Source organism: Palaemon carinicauda, chromosome 10, assembly GCF_036898095.1.
Source record: "Palaemon carinicauda isolate YSFRI2023 chromosome 10, ASM3689809v2, whole genome shotgun sequence".
In the NCBI taxonomy this organism is placed as follows: domain Eukaryota; kingdom Metazoa; phylum Arthropoda; class Malacostraca; order Decapoda; family Palaemonidae; genus Palaemon; species Palaemon carinicauda.
In genome coordinates, this window is record NC_090734.1 from 156,314,674 (window position 1) to 156,322,376 (window position 7,703).

A 7,703-nucleotide genomic window follows, 5' to 3' on the forward strand; every position below is an offset into this window, starting at 1 on the left:
TTTGGAGAAAATCAATGTGTGTAATTATGTATGTATGTATGTATGCATGTATGTATGTATGTATTATTATTATTATTATTATTATTATTATTAATTCCCATACATTTACAATCTTTGTATAAAAAAGCTGCAACACACACACACACACACACATATATATATATATATATATATATATATATATATATATATATATATATATATATATATATATATATATATCGCATAATTTCTCTAAATAAAAAATTCTGTGAAAGAAATGAAAATAGACCAGAACGAAAAAAAATCTTGGAAAAGTCAATTGAACATCACGTTTCCAGACCCAATCTAGAAAGATAAAAAAGAAAAAGGAATTAACAAAGATACATTGGAAGAAATATAAAACTAGAGGGGCACTCAGTAGAGCGCAGACCACCGCCAGGGAAGCTTATTTCTTTTGGATTGAGTTTTGACGTTTTGCTCGTCCGTGACCTTGACCTTTGACCTTCCAAAATTTCATCATTTCCAGATTTTTATATAACAGCTTAAAATCCCTGCAAGTTTCACTATTTTACGATTAAAATTGTGGCCGTATGGTTGATGACCAGAATTTGTCCTTTTGCTGGACCTTGACCGTGGATTCGACCTTGGCCTTTGACCTCATGTAATAAATAGCGTGGATTTTCATACACTCAAATATGAACCAAGTATAAAGTCTCTGTGACAACGATGTCCAAACCTGTGGCTGACTGCGTGAATTGGACATTTTGCTTGATCGTGACCTTGACCTTCCAAAATTGAATAATTTCCAGCATTTTACATATTAGTTAATCCCTGAAAGTTTCATTTCTCTACGATGAAAATTGTGGCCAGGAAGCTATTCACAAACAAACACCCATACACACACAAATAAAACACACAAACAGTAGGTAAAACATAACCTCCTCCAACTTCGTTGGCGGAGGTAAAAATCACCAAATACGGACAAAATTGTGGGCGATCTTCAACGTCGACTTTCGGGTCTGAAGAGTCCTTGGCGATCTGTTTTTCTCTGCTTGCATTCCGGAGTCCTTGGTAGTCAATTAGACAGACTATTTACTTTTAGGTTTTGTTTATTGTCCGAGATACGACGTTTCTATAGGGAGGTGTGGGTGGGGCCCAGATTATTCAGTGTTACGAATCGATAGATTTGTTAATAGAAGATTTTGTGGCTTTAATGTATTTACAAACGTTTACGCTGTATTTGAAGAATTGTGGATTGGAGTTTAACTTCATTGTGGGGTGTATGCCTACGAGCATGTTATTCGAAGGATAATGGTAAGTGTTCGTATGTTTTAATATTGGAAAAATTTTACGTGTTTTTGATTAGATTTGATTCTTTATAGCTTTAGATGTGGAAAACTCTTAGAATGTGCTAAGGGAGTTGTTATGGTTAAAACTATTATTTCGTCATTTGTGACGTTACTAGCCTTTGGTCACTACGTATTTTTTTTTTTTTTTACTCATTCCCAATTGTCTGTTCTTTGTGGTGTGAACTAGGGTTGTCATAGATTTCAATATTATCTACGTTGATTCGTGTATATTTTTTTTTTTTTTTTTTTTTTTTTCCACTGTGCGCTATCAACATGGTTGATATTATCACGTTATGTAAGCCGTTAAAAGTCTTGTCATGTCAGTGTTTGTGGGTTATTAGTGTAATAATTAAAGATGTGTAATTTAGCAATGAGGTTAGTCATGATTACTAATCAATCAACAGATGGTGTCAAATTAATTGGTTAACCTGTCAATCTAAACTTAAGGCATCCGTTTAAGATATGATTCTTTGAATTTACTATTTTGTAACCTTCAATTTTGTTTCTATAGTCTGGCAATATATTTACATTTTATTTAAGCGGCTTAATATTTTCTCAGTTTGTCGAGATGGTATTGTTAAATAACTTTTTGATTTTTACTTTTCACTTTTGGCTTTTTGTATGGATTTAACTGCCTATACTTTAAACTACTTGAAATATATTCTAGTGTTTGGCTAGAAAATTAAGAAGTACTTTGATTTTAATTACTATTAAGTTTGATATTCAGCTTTTATCTAAAATTGGAGTAAAATTTGGTATTTAAATTTCTAACTTCTAACATTTTAGACTTTAATTGGATTTTATGTATTAATCTTGGACGAAATGATTTTGTGTAAACAGAAACTTGGGATGTCTATATAAATGTATTGGTACAATAATTAAAATTTATTGGCATATTGGCATAGATGTATTGAATTATAATTGTAATTGGGTACTAATTTAACTACCATAGCATTATTAAATTAGAAACTTTAAAAGTTTTCTTTGTGGCTTTCAGAAATTGGATATTTTACTATCTGCCCCGAGTTTTATTTTAAATGTTGATGTAGTTACAGTATGGGTCTGTGTGTTGAATAGCAAAAGAGTTTTAACTTTTAGGCCGGGAGCACACTAGCGACTCTGTGGCGCCACAAAGCCACAGCATCGTGTGGCGGGGATGTGGTCTCCCATAGGTTTCCATTGTTTTCAAGTTTTGCCGCGCAAACTAGCGACTGTGGCAAGCGACTGTGGCTCTCTGTCGCTCATCCCCGCCACAGGCGTGGCTTGGCATTGAAAACAATGGAAACCTATGGGAGATCACATCCCCGCCACACGATGCTGTGGCTTTGTGGCGCCACAGAGTCGCTAGTGTGCTCCCGGCCTTGAACAATCTCTAACAAATATGAAACGGTTTAGCGAGTTTAAAGGTTTACTAGCATTCAAGTAGGGATTTTTAACCCTCCATAGTCAGTTTAAATGTTACCTAGCATTTAAATATGGAGCTAAACCCCAATATTTATTTTTAAGGATAGTTACATTCAAATATGGATCTTAAACCCCAATAGTTAGTTTGGAGGTTAGCTAGCATTCAAATATGGATTTTAAACCCCAATAGTTAGTTTGGAGGTTAGCTAGCATTTAAATATGGATTTAAGCCCCAATAGTCAATGGATAGCTAGCATTTAATTATGGATTTTAAACCCCAAATAGCTAGTTTAAAGGATAGCTATTATTTAAATATGAATTTATGCCCCAATAGTTAAAGGTTATCTAGCATTTAAGTATGGATACCAGAAAACTATCAATCGATCAATCAATCAGTCTTGTTAATCTTAGCTTTGATATATTATCAGATAAGGGCATCAATGACTTTAGATGTCGGAATGCCAGAAAACTATCAATCAATCGATCAATCTTACTTGTTAAAATCTTAGTTTTGATATCTTGCCAGTTATCGGCGTCAATGACCTTGGATGTTGGGATGCCAGAAAACTATCAATCTGTCAATCAATCTTGCTTGTTAAAATCTTAGTTTTGATATATCGATTAACGGCGTCAATGACCTTAGATGTTGGGATGCCAGAAAACTATCAATCGGTCAATCAATCTTGCTTGTTAAAATCTTAGTTTTGATATATCGATTAACGGCGTCAATGACCTTAGATGTCGGGATGCCAGAAAACTATCAATCGGTCAATCAATCTTACTTGTTAAAATCTTCATTTTGATATCTTGCCAGTTAACGGTGTCATGACCCTAGATGTCGGGATGCCAGAAAACTATCAATCGATCAATCAATCAATCTTGTTAATCTTAGTTTTGATATATTATCAGTTAACGGTGTTTATGACCTTAGATGTCGGGATGCAAGAAAACTATCAATCAATCGATCAATCTTACTTGTTAAAATCTTAGTTTTGATATCTTACCAGTTATCGGCGTCAATGACCTTGGATGTCGGGATGCCAGAAAACTATCAATCGATCAATCAATCAATCTTGTTAATCTTAGTTTTGATATATTATCAGTTAATGGCGTCTGTCCTTAGATGTCGTGATGCCTGAAAACTATCAATCGATCAATCAATCGTGCTTGTTAAAGTCTTATTTTTATTGATATTATCTGTTAACGGCGTCAATGACCTTGGATGTCGGGATGCCAGAAAACTATCAATCGATCAATCAATCAATCTTGTTAATCTTAGTTTTGATATATTATCAGTTAACGGCGTCTGTCCTTAGATGTCGGAATGCCAGAAATCTATCAATCGATCAATCAATCTAGTTTAAATCTTAGTTTTGATATATTATTAGTTAATGGCATCAATGACTTTAGAGATGTCGGGATGCCAGAAAACTATCAATTGATCAATCAATCTTCCTTGATAAAATCTTAGTTTTGATATATTATCAGTTATCGGCGTCAATGACTTTAGATGTCGGGATGCCAGAAAGCTATCGATCGATCAATCAATCTAGTTAAAATCTTAGTTTTGATATATTACCAGTTATCGGCATTAATGACCTTAGATGTCGGGATGCCAGAAATCTATCAATCAATCAATCAATCTAGTTTAAATCTTAGTTTTGATATATTATCAGTTCACGGCATCAATGACCTTAGATGTCAGGATGCCAGAAAACTATCAATCGATCAATCGATCTTCCTTGTTAAAATCTTAGTTTTGATATATTATCAGTTATCGGCGTCAATGACTTTAGATGTCGGAATGCCAGAAAGCTATCGATCGATCAATCAATCTAGTTTAAATCTTAGTTTTGATATATTACCAGTTATGGGCATTAATGACCTTAGATGTCGGGATGCCAGAAAACTATTAATCGATCAATCAATTTTGCTTGTTAAAATCTTAGTTTTGATATATCATCAGTTATCGTCGTCAATGACTTTAGATGTCGGGATGCCAGAAAGCTATCAATCAATCAATCAATCTAGTTTAAATCTTAGTTTTGATATATTATCAGTTCACGGCATCAATGACCTTAGATGTCAGGATGCCAGAAAACTATCAATCGATCAATCGATCTTGCTTGTTAAAATCTTAGTTTAGTGTGAGTTTAGAAGATTGACAACCACGCCAGGTTAAAGATTATAACTGTCTTGGTGGCTAAGGTAGTTTTAATGGCCACGTAGTTTTGATTATAAACTTAGGTATTGAAGCTTCGGAAGGGTTCATCTATGGCGTATTAGTTTTGAACATTGCTTCAGATAGTTAAGCTTCATTTACATTTTTGTTTTTTATAATCTGCTTTTGATATTTAGGAGCCTTTGTAGTTTGTTGATACAGTAAAAAACCACATTTTACAGACACAAGCACATCACCTTACCTAACCTTACCTTACCTTACCTAACCTAAGGTAGGTTCTCCACCTAACCTAACCTAACCTAAGGTAGGTTCTCCACCTAACCTAACCTAAGGTAGGTTCTCCACCTAACCTAACCTAAGGTAGGTTCTCCACCTAACCTAACCTAAGGTTGGTTCTCCACCTAACCTAACCTAAGGTTGGTTCTCCACCTAACCTAACCTAAGGTTGGTTCTCCACCTAACCTAACCTAAGGTTGGTTCTCCACCTAACCTAACCTAAGGTTGGTTCTCCACCTAACCTAACCTAAGGTTGGTTCTCCACCTAACCTAACCTAAGGTTGGTTCTCCACCTAACCTAACCTAAGGTTGGTTCTCCACCTAACCTAACCTAAGGTTGGTTCTCCACCTAACCGAACCTAAGGTTGGTTCTCCACCTAACCGAACCTAAGGTTGGTTCTCCACCTAACCGAACCTAAGGTTGGTTCTCCACCTAACCGAACCTAAGGTTGGTTCTCCACCTAACCTAACCTAAGGTTGGCTCTCCACCTAACCTAACCTAAGGTTGGCTCTCCACCTAACCTAACCTAGGAACCGTATCCTTAGACTGCCGTACTCTTATCTGCCCTGTCTCAACGAACTACATTCACCTCGATATTTATTTTATTAATATACAAAGCATTGAATTGGGAACTTGAACAGTTAATGATAGTTTAAAGTTTTGACTTTTTAGTGGATAGTATCCTTCATTTGAGTGTTTCGCAATGAATCTTAATTAATTAAGTATTTCAACCTAAATCTTTTAAAACAGACAATGTTATAACCTAAATCTTTTAAACCAGGCTGAATGTCAAAACGTCAGAGCTGCAAAGTCAACTGTTCTGGTCTCTGCAATTTGAGCATCTGCCCAAAACATTCGGCAGCACGGTGCTTGATGGCAGTTCTCTGGGACAATCTGGTTACTTCGTTTTTGGATTTGCAACCTACGGCGTACCTGATGAATGATGAACTCATTTACTCCCCTGGAAAGGACGCTGCAATCTGCTTAAGAGATAGCCTGGTCATCTAACCACCCCCACCCGTGACCCAAGCCACCCAAGCTTGACTGAAGCATTGAAGGGAGGAGCGCTGGCATACTATACAACTTCGGATGGAACAAGAGGTAGTACAACGCATCAGTGAATCAACATCAGACATACAGTGGCGCAGTAATCTAGCTGAAGTTAAGACCTTTCGTCACCATGATCAGATTTACATATGTTTGAAGCAAATATATTTATAGAACATTTTATATAAATGAATTTTTCATGATTGGAATAACTACCTTGATTAAGAAGGAAAGGGACAAGCAAGATCTGTATTACTACTTTAGTTTTATCTTGTGCTTATTTGTAATGTAACGTTAGTATTATCAAGAGGAAGCTTTCGTGTACTTAATACAACCACAATCCTTTATCTAGAATAAATTTGTTGCAAAAAAATTAAACCTAAAACTTCACAATTTGATAAAATATTGTGGTACAAACCACCCAGAAAATTGAATCTTTCGATTTACTGTTTGGATGAATATTGTAAATTTACTGTTCTGGGACGAATACTATTGTACACAACCCCCACAAACTTTTTAAAGGTTATTGTAAATAGGTTATGTTTTGCTTTCAAGCAATTTGAAGATAGGGTGTTCCTAACGTTACTTTGGTTTGATATGAAAAAAACTTTGGCATTTGTGGAATTTAAAATATACTATAAATTTTCATAAATATACTATGAATGTACTATGAATTCCAATTGTAGTGTTGGCTAAAGTATACTCTACTGCGGGTATGTTCAATTCGGTTATTGTAGGGACTAAAATTATTGGAACTTTAAAAGCCTAAACTTGAACACTAATTTGGGACTACAATCTTAATAAGTTTGCTTCCAAAAGAGCTGCTAGCATTGAAATTTTGAAAGTTAGTTTTCAAAGCAACTGTTTTTTAAAGTTAAGATGTTTTAAGATTACCAAGTTTGAAAAGTAAAGCAAAAAGTAAATCTACGCCTAGTATGTAATCTTGCTCTAGGGCTCAGTAGAAGTGCCTATAGAAAATATTAGAATTGTAGAAATACAGGAAGAAGGTAACTGGAAAATACCAAGTGCTAGTTATTGTTGTAGCATATATTTGGAGAACATATCTAGACTTTGTGGCGATCACGGTTGTGAGATTCTTGCAGTGTGTGGACTAGAAGCTTCTGGTGACAGTCTACAAAATAAAAATTTCAAAAATTGATTTATTCCATTAACTTTTATTTTAGCACCTAAATTGCATCTGCCCTACTCTAAGGTAACAACGTAAGCCACTACTAGATATAGTAGAGAAATATAACATTTTATTAAGACTTGCATTCTCCTATGTTCTAGTATATTGGAACAGGGACGGAGAGGTATGTTAAACTATGTTATAGTATGGCTGCGAAGTTAGTCAATGCATAGTCTTCACAGACTGCAACTGCTGATTATCTATGGAGGTAACAAGTACTATGTAGTATAAAAATCCTTCACTCACATCTGAATGCATTTATCCTCCCCTTTC

The 7,703-nt window shown here is 35.0% G+C and overlaps 1 long non-coding RNA gene across 1 annotated transcript; it reads left to right on the top strand.

The window, feature by feature from the left end:
- Positions 1-1,113: 1,113 nt before the first annotated feature.
- LOC137648553 (uncharacterized) lies at positions 1,114-7,405 on the top strand. The gene is made up of 2 exons (XR_011045654.1): positions 1,114-1,296; positions 5,976-7,405. It is a non-coding gene; the product is annotated as an uncharacterized lncRNA (long non-coding RNA).
- Positions 7,406-7,703: the final 298 nt, after the last annotated feature.